General features: G+C 42.2%; 1 protein-coding gene and 1 non-coding gene across 2 annotated transcripts in view; both read right to left on the bottom strand.

Annotated features, from left to right (window-relative positions):
- LOC101162458 (polypeptide N-acetylgalactosaminyltransferase 4) overlaps positions 1–15,128 on the bottom strand; it is a 50,055-nt gene that overhangs the window by 33,425 nt on the left and 1,502 nt on the right. The gene's annotated exons all lie outside the window — the stretch shown is intronic.
- Positions 6,859–6,945, bottom strand: mir187 (microRNA 187). Its single transcript, NR_107142.1, has one exon. It is a non-coding gene; the product is annotated as a microRNA 187 (primary transcript).

The raw sequence follows: 15,128 nt of genomic DNA, 5'->3' as shown, positions 1-15,128 counted from the left end.
CAAAGGGATTCAGAGGGATGGACATCAAATAATCCTGATTGGGAGTCGAAACTGAAGGGAAAAATTCAGATCCTTTCCAAAAAAAAGTAGAATATCATGGAAAAGTGGATTCATTTCCATAACTCCATTCAGTAAATCAATCTGTTGTAGACAATGGATTAAGGGCCGGTCGTTTAATTGATTTCAATTATCTTTTTTTGAAATAAATTTGGGCTCCAGCTAAAACCAACTGTAGGTGCCATGAATTAAATGTGGTTCTTATTAGGGTGTCTGAATCACCTGGCGGTAATCACCTGGTGGGTCACATGTTTGTGGGCGGAGACATTAAGTAGTTTTAACTCACCCGTGGTTTGTCCCCGTGTAAGGTGGAAGGGAGGGTGAGCTGGGTTGCCGTCTTTTTTGTTGACCACTTTTTTCTTGATTCTTTACTTTTTTCTCCTTTTTGATCCAGAGGTGGATTTGATTACCTTATTTCACTATTAAAAAGTTCAAAATACGAACTTCGTTGGTGCTTCATGTTTTCTTTGAGCACGTCATTCAATAACCGGACCCAGCATCAGCCTCTTTGTTTTTGGAGTCGCTACACCAGCAAAAATAGGATTTAAAAAAAATGAGAATACAGTAGAAGATTTGCCTAAATTCTGCAGGTCATGAATGATTCAAACAAAGTTTCACCAACTAATCATCTACAAACTGAAAGCACCAGAACAGGTTTCCTGACATGTCATGAAACTGGTTCAGTTGGGGAAGACTTCAGACCTGACAACTAGCCAGAAGACCTTCATGGATCCCCTCCATAGTCTGGGTAAGCCACTAAAGTTCCTAGCTAAGGAGGCTGGCTGTTCAATGAGCGCCATACATATCAGCAGAAAGGCTAATGGAAGGGCAAAATATGGCAGAAGAAGATGTACCAGCAAAAGAGACAACCAGAATCTGCATTCTACGAAAGTTTAATTTGTTAAACAGAATTATGGAATTGGATACACTTTTCTATGCTTTTCTAATATTTTGGAATGGATCTGTATACCCCATGAATGTGGGTAATGTACGGTAATTCATGTTTTTCAAGTTTAAAATAACTAATTCAAATAATTTAGCTTCAAAGTATCCAAGGAATTTTGCCTGCAGGATCGTGTAAACAAATTGACTTTATTAATCCGTGAGGACAAAGTTCCCAATCCACCAAATGTGAGAACACACAGCACAGCAGCATCACACTGGAACATCAGAAAGAACATGATAAATTTGATCCTGACAGTGTTAGAATGTTTATTAGCTGGCAAACAAAAACACTTTTAAAGCGGGATCTCATCACTTTTTTTCTTTTGTTGTGAAACGTATCCATTTGTGCCAACAATTAAAGGGTCTATATCATGCAAAATCAACTTTTGGCGCTTTAAGTGTATTATAATGTTCATTCCTCACAAAAAGAAACCCCAAAGCGGTATATTGATCCATTCAAGCATTTCTGAGTATTCCTGTAAAAACCTGCTCTCTGTGCACAAGCCTCTCCCAATCTAAATAAAACGAGTGGGTCCTCACATTGTGACGTACATAAGTGAAGAACAGCCCCTTCCAAGAAGAGTTGTCCTGGGAGTGAGTCAGTGTAGAACTGCCACTGGGCACCCACAAGAGGTGAAAGCCGCCGCCTCAGAAATCGAAATGTCTCCGGAAAATAACTCGCAAAACTAACTCATTATTCATAAAGATGTGTTCTTTAGTGTGCCAACGGTTATAAAAGGTCTATGAGACGCATGATATAGGCACTTTAAAGTACATTTGGTGAACAAGGAGATGGAAATACCGTATGACTGTTAAAGAAATGCAAACTTCCTTGAATTTGAGGGTAAAGGACTTTCTCTAAACATCAATTGAAAGAAGAACGTTACACAAGATTCTGAACAAAATGAACACGATGGAGTCGTTTCACCCTTTTTTTTTTACTCATTTACAAGGACATCTACAGGAGATTAATTCTACCCAAAAACGTTTATGTTCCCCTTTCAGTGTCAAAAAAAAAAAAGAAAAACCAAATTTGCACGTTTTGTAATTGTTTTCTTGGTAATTAAATAAAATTAAACTTTTTTCTCGTTTTCTTGAGAGCATTTCTGCAGAGCAGAAGTAGTTCATTAACATGGCTCTCTCAAGTGGATGCATCAGAATAGATGTGACCCGCCCATGATATGCTGTATGTTTTTTCTAACAGCATTTTTTTTATGTTCCTGATTCACCAGAATTTGAATAAAGAAAATACTCAGAAATGAAAATCTGAGCTTAATCTTCTTTATTTATGTCCTCCATCATGAGGAAAAATGCCACAAGAACATGTTAAAAACACCAAAAAGACCATTTTCATTGAAGTGGGCCTTTAAAGCAGATTTTTAAACCTTCAAAAAAAAGTATATATATATTTGTGCCAAACTACTTGTTCTTTACTCAAAAACACACCTCATGTTTTCTTTTCTTCTTTCTTTTGGCAAATAAAACCACTGAACTGCAGCGATGGAAAGCCTGTGGGACCTGAAAGAACAGAACACCTGTCACCGTCAGCAGTCTGCAGCACACTGCCACGAGCTGGATGATCACAGAAGGTCTCCTTGTGTCAGTGGGACCTGCGGGGGACATGCAGCTGATAGCTCAGCACATGGGCACTCCACCCCAAATATAGAGAGGTGACAACTTATTATAGCTAGATTCTATCTGCTGTCAACTGGGGGTTCATTTTTTTCTCTTCAGAAGCTGAATCTGCCCTTTTTGTCCTGTCTTCTCTGAACATCTACTTTTATAACTTGTTCTCATCTTTTTTCATATATTGTGATTTTTTTAAAACTTTTTTATATTTTCCGTGTTTAATCTCCAATATTCTTGTCCTCTGTTTCTATACAATACCCTTTCCCATTGGACACAAATACAGTTCTTTTTTTCTTCACAGTACGTCATTTAAAAGGGTCTGATCTGTGCTCCTAACAGTACCAAAAAAAAAAAAAAAAAAAAGTAAAGCACGTACGGTAATTTAGAAAAATGCTTTTAAGATCTCTAAATGCAAAAATTGATAAAACAATTGACAAGCCAAACCCATCTGCAAAGGAAAAATCATCCAAATTAAACAGAATGCTAACACAAATACATATTTGAGGCAAAAAAAAGTTTTCTTCAATAAACTGGATTTTTTAAAATTTGAAGTTCAAATTTAGAAAAAATAAATCACAGCATTGCAAAAAGGTTAGGAAGATCATTAAAAATCTATTTCTTTATTTATTTAGAATATACAAATAAATATGGCATTGCTTAAAAGTCCCTCCAAGCCAGCAAGGCCAAGTGGGACCTATATGGTTTAAAAGTGGGCAGAAAATGTGTTTGTTTCCATGGTGGCCCCACCTGTGTTTGCCCACATTGGCTTTAGAGGACAGCTCAGTTGTCCACCGGGCAGCTGGCTAGCGTAGCGGGAGGAGAAGCGGCCGATGAGGCTGGGGGGACACCACAAACAGGAAAGGTGGCGGCGGTCACTGCAACACCTGCAGCGGACTTTGAACCCTACGCTCCCATCAAGACTGCAGATGGAAACCCCATGTTGTTCAATCCCGCGGGACGTGGATTGTGTTCGGAGGGCAGCGGGTGTCAGGGCCTCTACTCATTGCGTCTCTCAGGAGCCGTCTGCATTCGGCGGGAGATGATCTGCCAGGCAGCCTTCTGTCTTGGTCCAAGAAGCAGCAACAGGGCGAGGATTTTTACCGCTGAGTGGAGAATTAGAAACCAGGACTTTGTCAGATGTTGGAACTGACAGGACATCGAAGCGGTTGGAGAGGATGAGGCCTTCGTGGTCCGAGGCTTTCTTCCTTCATGCCATAGACTCCAGAGAGCTTGGAACCACAGTTCTGGACAGCAGTGGAGGGCGATGGACCCCTTGTGTTTCCACATGATGTTTGTTATGGACAGAAAGAGCACATAAGTCCAACAACAAAACAATGACTGTGTTTCATTTATCCGGACTTGGGACCGGCACAAGAGAACACTGGAAACAAAAAAAGTTTTCAATTCATCCATTTCAATCTGCTAGCAGTTTTAAAGAAATCATGGTGTGACAATCATTGAAGTTCAGACTTCCATTTCAGGAGTGTAATGTTTTTGTGCAGTACATGTGCGTGGTCTCAAACCAATATCCAGAGAGTTGTTTGCTGTGTTTTCCGATATGTATTCTCAAAAACATACTGACTTGTGGCCCCAAAGAATTTCTATTTCCAGCGAAAAGCCTTTTTCTGCTTTAAAAGCCTTTTCCTCTGAAAAGACCTAGAAAACTGTAAAATAAGGCCACTAAACTGCATCTAAAGCAGTGTTTTTCAACCAGTGTGCCGCGGCACACTAGTGTGCCATGGGAGATGGTGAGGTGTGCCGTGGGAAATTGCCCTCATTAAGTGATCTAAAAACATTTTCCATCTCCAGGATATCAGCTCTTTGTTCATCCAAACAGGCCCTGATAAAACACTGAGCAGTTAGGAATATAAAAGATCATAAAATACTTTTTTCTTTGTGTTTATTTGATTCTATTAAGACATTTTGATAAGAATGACGGTACCGCGATTTAGCTGCAACTAAAACTGTTTTCTGAAAAGTCCCTCCCCTTCAACTGTCTCCACCAATCATTCTTGGAGGCTCAATCACACGTCATCAGTCTGACCAATCAGAAGTGGTTAAAGTCTTAACTTCCTTGTTTAGATTCTGCTCATAAAGTCTTTCAGTCCCAACAAAAATACCAGCTAAAGCTCGTCTTTAGTGGTGTAGCTTTCCACAGAGTCCGGTGTCAGACCGTGGAACAAGTGAACAAAACAATGAAGCTCAGAGATGGAGTCTTTCTGCGTTTGGCGGCTGTTTGCACTACATCACTACACTCCTTTTTTTTTTTTTTTTCTGGATGCTGGTGTGCCGCAGGATTTTTGTCATGGTTAAAATGTGCCGTGGCTCAATAAAGGTTGAAAAACACTGATCTAAAGTAACAATGTCCAGCAAAACAAACATCCATCTATCCATCCATTTATCCATTTTGAGACCCTGCTTAATCCCTTTTGGGGTACGGGGTTGCTGGAGCCTATCCCACCTACTGTGGGGCAAAGACGGGGCACACCCTGAACCGGCTGCCAGTCAGGGCCTGCATCAATGCAGTGTGCACAAAACTAAGTTATGGAACCCGACTATAGTATTTAAATCAGCAAATTTTAAACACAGTTAAAAAAAAAAAGAATAATATCACTTGATCAAAGCGCAAACCTTCAGCTGATTGAAATTAAGTAAAAATTAGCATATTATGGCTTCATATAACACAAGTATGATAAATATACTAGCGTAATAATAGATGATTTACTCAATGTTATTGCATTAAAGGTTATTCAGGTAGTTTTCATCCAATACCTTGACATTTTGATGACTTTTGAAAGATATGTTACAGAAAAAAATGTTTGTGGGGGGGGGGGTATTTTTCTCATGATGGACAAAATTGCTGAAAATTGTATTTCTCAGCATTTCTTAATTCAAATCGATGTAAGTTTGGAGCAGACAAAAAAAAAAGCAGTTAGAAAAAGATTGTATTTGTGACGTAGAAAACATCCTGGGTAGACAGGCAACCAGCTCCCTGCAACACGACAGGGAGGGCATGGGGGGGGACGGGTTGTTTCACACCAGCTATCCCGCCCACAACTCAGAGATGAACTTCTAATAATTAAGAAAAAATAAAAACTACTGGTGCTTTGGAGAAACTGTGTCCTAGTAAACAACACAGGATTTTGGATTTTGCCTAAAAAAGGCATAATCGTAACTAAAAGACCACTGGGAACACTGAAAATAATCCGAATCAGAATAGATCAAAAGGCAATCCAGTTCCGGTACAGCAGGATCTGAAGGATTGGATCAATAAAGCTTGAAACCTCCTGCCATGCTTCCTGTTGTTGACAATTTGAAGCATTAAAACAAAATATAACAGGCAAGGTCAATCTAAATAAGAAATAAAATCAAAAACACAATTGAGTTTTGGCACAACATTGACTAAACTAACTGTTCTGAGCAGTTACAATGCTTTTGTCATTATTGGTGTATATAAGAAGTATATTCTCTCTTCTTTCTTTTTGATTTTATCTCTCTGTTATTACTCTCAACTTTTTCTCAGCTCTCTCAGCCCCCTTCAGAGTTCCACCACCGTCATCATCCACCTATTGTGATGATGCTGGTACCTCAAACCTACAAAGAAGCAGTCCAGATACGTTAAACAACCTGGTTTTGCAGAGTCATGGATATGTATGATGCAGTTACCACAGAATACGCTCCCTTCAACACTGGATGTCCTTCAATAGTCTTCTTCACTGTTATATAAATTCTGATAAACTTAACCCTTGTGCTATCTTGTGGGGTCCAGATGACCCCACCCTTACATTGATGTGTTCTCCCTACCATGACAAAGGTGGAGAGGATTTCATGTAATCCATGGACACCAGTGAAGATCAAAAAATCATTGAAGAACAGCGCACTGTCTTGGAGGCACGTTAACGTTGGGAGTGGGGTCATCTGGACCCCACAAGCTGAAAAAGCCGATACCTGTCTTGTGGGTTCCAGATGACCAAGGCACGTTAAAGTTGGGAGTGGGGTCGTCTGGACCCCACAAGATAGCACAAGGATTAAGCTGGGTGGTTAAGATAACTGCAACACGATGAACATTATTTTTGGTGTACTTTATTGTTTTGGAGTGTCTATGGGAACAATAGTTTAGTAGCAAAAGGACACATTTAGTTGAGACTGGCAGCTCCATGGCAGCTTGAATCGCTTCATTCCAGGGTCTCTATACACCATTGATGAGCGGTTGGAGTGGATGACGGATAGGCAGCTCCACTGGCTGCAACACAAGACACGAGCGGGGAGGAGAAGCAGGACCCATGTCCTGTGTTGCAGCCGCTGGCCCAACCAGGAAGTCCCCCTCAGCTCTGGACCATAACAGCTGCTCCAATGTGAAGAGGAAGACCGGGAGACACAGAGAAAAGAAATTTGAGGGGATGGAAGACAAAATTGTTAGAAAGGATTGTGTGTAAGTGGCACATGAGAGTGCTGGGACCAGAGGATGAAATGATGATCTGACAGGAGGAAAAGTGAAAAAAGCAAGTGAAATACTATTGTAAAAATGAGCTAAAAAAACACACCGTGTGCCTCCACAGACACCATTCAACACACAGCAAAAGGAAAACAGCTCTTTCCATCTTTTGAGCGGGCATTCCTAAATATAAGTCATGGTCCCAGCTCTCAACAGTGAGCGAAAAACAGCATCTTGCTTAAAATGGTTGGCAAGAAAGTCATTGACTACTTATGGCAAGAAGATTCAAAGATCTGTCTGCAACGATCATATAGAACACCTGAGGGAACCATCATTGTAAGTTAATGAAATCATTGAAACTGTTGTGTGCTTTTAAAAGAGCATTGACCCTGGGCCCCACCGGAGAAGGACGCCCACAGCCCCAAACGAGCACCCCACCACCACCCAGGAGTTCCGGGCATCCCCCCGCCCCAACCCCAGGTACGAGCCAGGACCCCCCAAGGGAGACCCGCTCCGCACTCCAGGCAGCCACCCGCCCGGCCCACGGTTGGTCCAAGGAGGAGCGAGGCAGGGGCCCGCCGCCCCCGCCCAGGAGGGGGGAACCCCGGGGAAAAAAGAGGGCCCACAAGGGGTGTTGTAAATATGGCCCGACCAGGCTCGGCCACAGTTGGAAATTTGGCGGGGCCCAGCACTCAGGAGCAAGGACCAGAACCCACCCCCCAGGGACCAGACACCCCCGGCTCAGATGTAATGTGAACCCCCCCACCGCGCAAAGGGGCCCGTACCCCCCACCAGGGAAGAGGCAGGGGACAGACGGACCCAGGTCCCACCTTCCTTGCAAAATGTGTGTGCGTGTATGTGTGTTTGAAAGGGTGTGTGTGTGCATGTGTGTGTGTTTATGTTGGGATGTATATATTGAGGGGGGAGGGGTGTGTGTACTAAGGGGGGTGCGGTTAAAATTGGCGGGTAGGGCACTGAGGGGACATCTCCTGATTACTCACAGTGATGTCCCCTCACCCTCCCCACCAAGGGGCCCTAAATGTCTAAGGTGCGGTTAAAATTGGCGGGTAGGGTGCTAGGAGGACATCCGCTGCTTGCTTGCAGTGATGTCCAAGCACCCCCCCTACCAAGGGCCCTACATGTCTAAGGTGCAAATAAAACCGAAAGAGGGGGGGCCCACTCCATACGGCAACCACAGGAGGGGGGCCACTGCCTAGTAAACCCCCCCCAAGGCTCATCGCAGGCTAAGCCCCCCACCCCCTCACCCTATTATGAGGTTATATGAAGAAGGGGATAAGTTGGGGACAGATGATAGACTGTCCCCCGGTGGTCAAACAGCTGTCCCCCGCCCCCCCCCCCCAGCAAGGGGGCCAGGCCCACCCAGCCCCGGGGCCCCACTCCCGGAGGCGCAGACACCCCAGGCCCAGCACCACCACCCCCACACAGAGAGAGAGGAGCCAGAAAGCGCCGCCCCCCCCCGGAGCAAGCCCAGGCCCCCACCCCCAAACGCCGCTCAGGAGTGAGCTTGTTGGAAGTCCACACCCTCACCACTCGAAAGCGTGATACAGGATACCTGTTTCAAACATTGGGGGGGGGGGGGGGGACCACATTCTCTCATCGAAGGATCTGATTTGTCACTTTATAACAAAGAATTTGAAGGAAAATTAGGATTAGCAAGAAAGTGCTAAAACAATGTATCAGAGCAAGAATGGTTATTCTGACAAATAGAATGACTGAGCAATTGCTGTTTATTTTGGCTTCATGGAGCCACTTGGCATTTGGAACTCAAGGTGGGGGCTGGCTCAATGCAACAGTCAATGCCCTTAAGTATGTCATTTGCAATGAGAACTACAGTAGAATGGAATCTAAAAACTGCCAAAGCACCCCCAGAACTGTTATTTTTTTTAACTAATTTTTCTACTCTTTCCTCTTGGTGAGTCTGCAGTGTCAGGTTAGTAAACTTTGTACTACTGTACACCAATCAAAGAGCTGGAATTTCATAGTTTACCTGAAATGTACCCATAACCTGTAAGGGGCAATAATGTCAACATCTAAAACAAAAAACAATCAACCGCCCCCTTTCCTCTGACATTTTGTTCAAACTTGAAATGAAATTCGGCTTTTTCAGGTTTACTCTCTAACTTTTCAGTCTTTCTGAAAGGTGCTTGCATCAGCCTCACTCCCAACCTGGATTTTTGTGAGGCAGTATACGCTAGGGCAGGAAGAAGACTTTTTCCTGTCAAGTTCATTTTATGAAAATGGGTCCAACCTAGATTTGAGACCACAGGGAGCTGAACTCAAAGGATAGATGAAAGGAGTTGAAGGGCGAAGCTTGCATAAAAGAAATTAGCAGAGAGCCAAGGGCAAACCTCAACTCATTTAACCTACACATTCTAGTCAGAAGAAAGTGAGAACACAGTTTTGTAAAAAGCTAAATTTGGATTCTCATTGAAGGTTTGGGGAGGTTTTGAAGGTGGACTTTTATGAAGTTGAAATCTTTTAAAAAGGAGAAGGCAGGATAATGTGCTACAGCAGTGTTCCCCAATCCTGATCCACGGGAAACACTTTCCTGGATGTTTTCCATGTTGCCTGTATGCACACTTGATTTCGCTCATCAACAGGCTCTGCAGAAGCCTGACAATGACAGTCACCAAAGGCAGGTGTATTTGAACTGGGTCAGATTAAAAAATGTAGGACAGTGTTCCCCGAGGGCCAGGGTTGGGAAACACTGGGCTACAGTATAAGCTGCACCGAACTATAAAGAGTCAGAGATAAGTCCATCAGTCAGTCAGACTTTAACTGAGTTCACGATAACTCTAGAAGTGTGACAGACAACACTTTAGCCCAAATAGAAGCGTTGTTTGCATATTAACAATACCTGTAACTCCGTTCACGTAAAAGAACTGAGTGATTCTTCTAAAACAAACATTACTGTAACTATGCTAACTCCCAACCTTGTCGGTGACACATAAAAAAAAAACACAGTCGGATATTAGCTACAATGGTTTATTTACAATAAAACCTAACCTCATTTGCAAATCATAAAAATAACAGACTGATACAGCTAAAACAAGTCATTCTAAATACACTAACTGGCTAGTAACACATTTAAAAAAAAAACATAGTCCAACAACGCTACATGTTAGCCACATTAGGCGCGTTACCGTATTTAGAATAACATCCAACCTTATTTGCAAATCATAAAAATAAATACTGCTAAATACCGCTAAAGCAAATGTAACTCCGACTACGATGACTTCCAACCTTGATTTTTGATTTGATTTTTTTATTTGAAATGGTTTGACAATTGACCTTGACAGTAAAACGTAATAAAACAGACTGATACTGGTCACCAGCGAGATCTGTCTCCAGAGTTCTGAGTGCACTTCATCTCCCAGCAACCCTGGCACACAGTTTCTGGAGGCCACACACCTGACTTTCAAGTGCAATCACTCACAGCATACTTAAACACTACACTGAGCCTTACTCAGTCCAAAGTGTTTTTTGTGCCACTCTGCCTGCATTACCAAACGTTATATCCTGACCTAATCTTATAATTTCCTGACCCTGTTTTGTCTTTGACTCTATTTGCATGCCACCTGCCCCGCCTCTCGTCTGGATCCTGACTTTTCTCGTTGCTTCTCGGATGCTCCCATGTTCGTTATTGACCCCGGCCTGCTTGACCCTGATTTAGCTTTGTGGACTTTTAGCTGGGCTAATAAAACCTGCTGCAAGTGGAACCAGCCGTCTGCCTGTCCTGTGACAGATACAGCCAAAGCAAATGTTGTTGTGACTACGCTAACTCCCGACCTTGTTAGTAACATGTGAAAAAACACAGTCCAACACTGCTACACGTTAGCCACATTAGCATATTTTCAATAACACCCAACCTTGTTTGCAACCCTGAATAAAGCATACTAATACTGCTAAAACAAATGTTATTGTGACTACACTAACTCCCAACCTTGCTAGCAACAAGTAGCACAGTCCGACACCGCTACAAAGTAGGCACTTTATCTTATTTACAATAACACCCAATTCCTGTTTGCAACTCGTAAAAAAAAACAGACTGATATTTTGAATGAGCACCATGTACCTCTCAAAACTGCTTAGACATCAGTAATCCCAGTCAGAGATAATCCATATGTAAGGTACTCCGAATTATAAAATTCACTGTTGTTTTTTTGAGAGAAAAAAAGGATTACAAGTGTGCCATATAGTGTGGAAAATACAGTGAGTGTGGATGGCATAGGTCTTGAAAAAGCTGAAGCCAACTTGGCTACGGAGAGAAACAGTCCACCCACATTCAGCGATTTATCTTTACAAAGATAGCATTTCATTAGTGTGGCAAGAAAGTGCATGTTCCGATTGTTTATTCAGTCAAAAATGTTGCACATAAGCTCTGTGTAGTTAATAGGAACTGTAATTAAACTCTTGATTTTGGAGTACTAAGAGTAGTGTCTTTAAAAAAAAACACCATAAAACTGCAGTAGATTTCTGCTATGTGTCTCTTTATCAAAAATGTGGCCCTATTATAAGACTTCGAAGAAAAATCTTGATTCAATTCAATTCAATTTTATTTGTATAGCCCAAAATCACAACAACAGTCGTCTCGATGGGCTTCGAAGTAAAACATGAACTTAAAAGGATCACGAATACAAAGAGTTCAATAGGAAAATACTAAAATGAACTAACAAACTGACTATGCCATACTGGCATCCCTGCCCTTAGACCCCCCTTCCTTGATAATGGAAAATGTAACATTTGGTCAGGAAGATCCAACCAAACACAATATAATGCCTAACTTTGAAAAGAAATTGCAAGTAAAGCAGCATAGTTAATGCACGTTTAGCACTATCTTTGGTTTATTCATTAATTTTCTACTTAAAGCTAAAGAAGAGGAATTAGATGCCACATGGAAAAGTTGCCTGATTATATATGTAAATTACCTAAGCTTTCTATCACTGGGTGACTAAAAATATTACCTATAATTTAAACCACAAAGCTGCTTTGCATCTTAATCAGTTTCAAGAATTTCAGGAGATTTGGTTGTGTCTGATCAATAAACAAGATATGCCCTGATACCGTCGTCACAACTGCCCTTACGGGGTGGATACGGGCTGTCTGCTGGCAAACAATGGGAAATCCTGTGTGGGGCACACAGGTATATGGGTGAAATGCAGGTATGTCGTACGGATTTTTCCAACCTCCCCGAACAGGGGGCCCATTAGTGTTGTTCGAGGGCGTGCCTGTTATGCACTCCTTGCTGCAGCCTGACAGTTAGAAATTTGGCAAACAGAGCATAGCTAGTGTGGTCATCCTACTGCCACTTACGCATCACCTACACACCCCATGTGTGCAGCATTTGTCGGTACGGGGTCATTGCAACCTACCAATAATAATAATAATAATAATAATAATGGATTGGATTTATCTGTGCTTTTCAAGTCAATCAAAGCGCTTACATTCATTATTCATTCACTCCTCATTTATTCTTGGTGATGGTAAGCTACTGTTGTAGCCACAGCTGCCCTGGGGCAGACTGACAGAGGCGTAGCTGCCAGCTCTGACCATCACCGGGGCATTCATACACATTCACACACCAGTGGAGCCACACTGGAGGCAAGGAGGGTGAAGTGTCTTGCCCAAGGACACAACGACAGTTGGCTGGGGGGAGTGGGGATCGAACCGCCGACCCTTCGATCATTGGACGACCCGCTCAACCGCCTGAGCCACTGCCGCCCACATATCAGCTAATGACTGATATGTGCGTGCACAGCCTCATCACTTGTATGTTGCATGTTACATACATTATCCTTACTTAGTACTACATGATACCACACACACGACAACCGTTTGTTCCGTTTTCATGTTGTTGCTTGAGGTGGCCGTACAAGCCAAGACACACCTGTGCTCCCCTTACATTACAGCCGCTCCTGTCTACCACCCTCCACGTCCCGAACAACCCAAAAACCTGCAGCACCCGTACAAGTCAACCCCCCTGTATGGGTACATGTGACTAAGGCTTGAGCACCACTGAAACTGAAACACAAGCACCGCTGTTGAGAAGTATGGACTCTTGTTATAAGAAAAACAAGACCATTTAGCCTGCTAAACTTTTATTTTTAAATATTAAATATGTCTCCATGAGAAATCTAGCATAAGAGGGAAAAAAACACCCGTCTCCTGGCTTTTAAATACACAGTTAGATGACTCAGCCCTCTTCACAACTAATCTCCACAGAGGGAATAATCACTTCAGATGTTGAAATTATATTTCTCTAAGAGCTTTTAGAGAAAGAAATTGCAAGGCATCAGACTGCTGATTAGAAATGTGGCAGAGCGTGAGCGCACCAGTCCTTGAAATAATGTGTCAGAAATAAAGGCTTGCGTCCAATTTGCATGAAGACACTATTATTTTTTGTCAACTAAAGCTTAAACTTTGTTCTTTTTCTTCTTGCTCTGGACAACTTGTGTTAGCTTTGATAAATACAGCTGAGGCAAAATGCCTTGAAGGGCTGTTTCTGTAAAATGATGCACCGAAATATGTTTTCGCAAGACTCCTAAAAGCATAAGGTAACAATCTGAAAAGAAACAACGTATCCCAAAAACACTGTTAAGCACACTCAATGACCATTGCATGGGCAGAACATTACTGTTACTACGAGCTCTCTGGTCCGCTCGATTCTGATGCACCCACTTGTAGAAAAATAGAGCCATGGACGTCTTTGTTTTCCTCGTCTGAGCTGCAATATGGCTTGAATAGTGTATTTTAGTGTTAAATAAGCTCATTCTTCTATTTTTTTCCCCCTGGAATCTATTTTTATGAGTTTTTTCTTACAGAGAAGGAGGGTCTAAGACAGGGGGGTCAAACTCATTTTCACTGAGGGCCACATCCTCAATGGACCAGATATAACTTATACATGTAACTAAATGTAATGAAAAATAAATGTAACTACTCCTTAATGTTAAATAACTCATTATTTATTTATTATAACTTTTTTAAGTGACAATTACAGATGCATAGAAAACATTTGTTAACTTAATACTCAAGCATAAATCCTTTTACATTTTGTTGGTTATTAAAACCCAGGATCAAACTATCCAAAGAAAAATAACATAAAACTGAGCTAGAAAGAACATGTATTAAGAACATGTGTTAAGGCCCGTACACACCGGGACGAATATTCGCCAGACGTTATTCGCCAGCGTTTTTCGCCACGTTTTTTGTGTTCACACCCAGGCGATTTTCGCTGACGATGAGCCGAGCGAACATGCAATTTCATTCCCTAACATTAGATGGCGCTTAATGTAAAACAGAAATACTCCTGTACACAAGGTGGCGCTGCGCAACTTTACGCTTCTTAAAGTCGCTTTTCACTAAGAAGAAAAGAGCAAGTATTTACGCGCTTGTCAGAATCATACAAAGAAAACATGAATATTTCCAGCACCAGTAGCTCCAACTGGTGCTTGGTTCGGGGATATTTTAGAATGTCCGTCATTATTTCTTCGCGGCTGTGTAGATGCAACTCGGTGTCTATCTTCTTCGCTGGTATATGTGCTCAGCAAGGCAGTTTTGTGTTTGAGCGCCCCCAAGTTGTGTTTAACTGTAACTTCAGAGGCTCCAGACACGTGTGCAAAAGCGCCGTTCTCATTGGTGTAATAGATTTCGACGCGACGCGTCAAAAGAAAAAAAAGAACCCGAGGCGTTTGTTTTTTTTTGACGCGTGGCATTTTTTCGCATCGGTGTGCACACTCTCATTGGTGCCCTTTGTTTAGTCACGAGGCGTTAAACGTCGGCGAAAATCGCGCGCGAAATTCGTCCCGGTGTGTACGGGCCTTTACACGTGGCGGGCCTTTACACGTGTTACATTTTACAAAAAAAAGGCGGCACACAGCCTTGCATCCAACTGATGGGTTGATGACACAATTTGTCTGCATACACACATAAGACTTGCAAACATTGAAGAATTACAACAGCAGCTACACATAAAAAATATGTCATCAACTAAAGAAGAATTTTATTTTAAGAAATTAAAAACGTTTATGCTCTTGCGGCCACA

This window comes from Oryzias latipes, chromosome 11, assembly GCF_002234675.1.
Source record: "Oryzias latipes chromosome 11, ASM223467v1".
Lineage (NCBI taxonomy): Eukaryota > Metazoa > Chordata > Actinopteri > Beloniformes > Adrianichthyidae > Oryzias > Oryzias latipes.
This window is presented reverse-complemented; position numbering and strand designations above follow the sequence as displayed.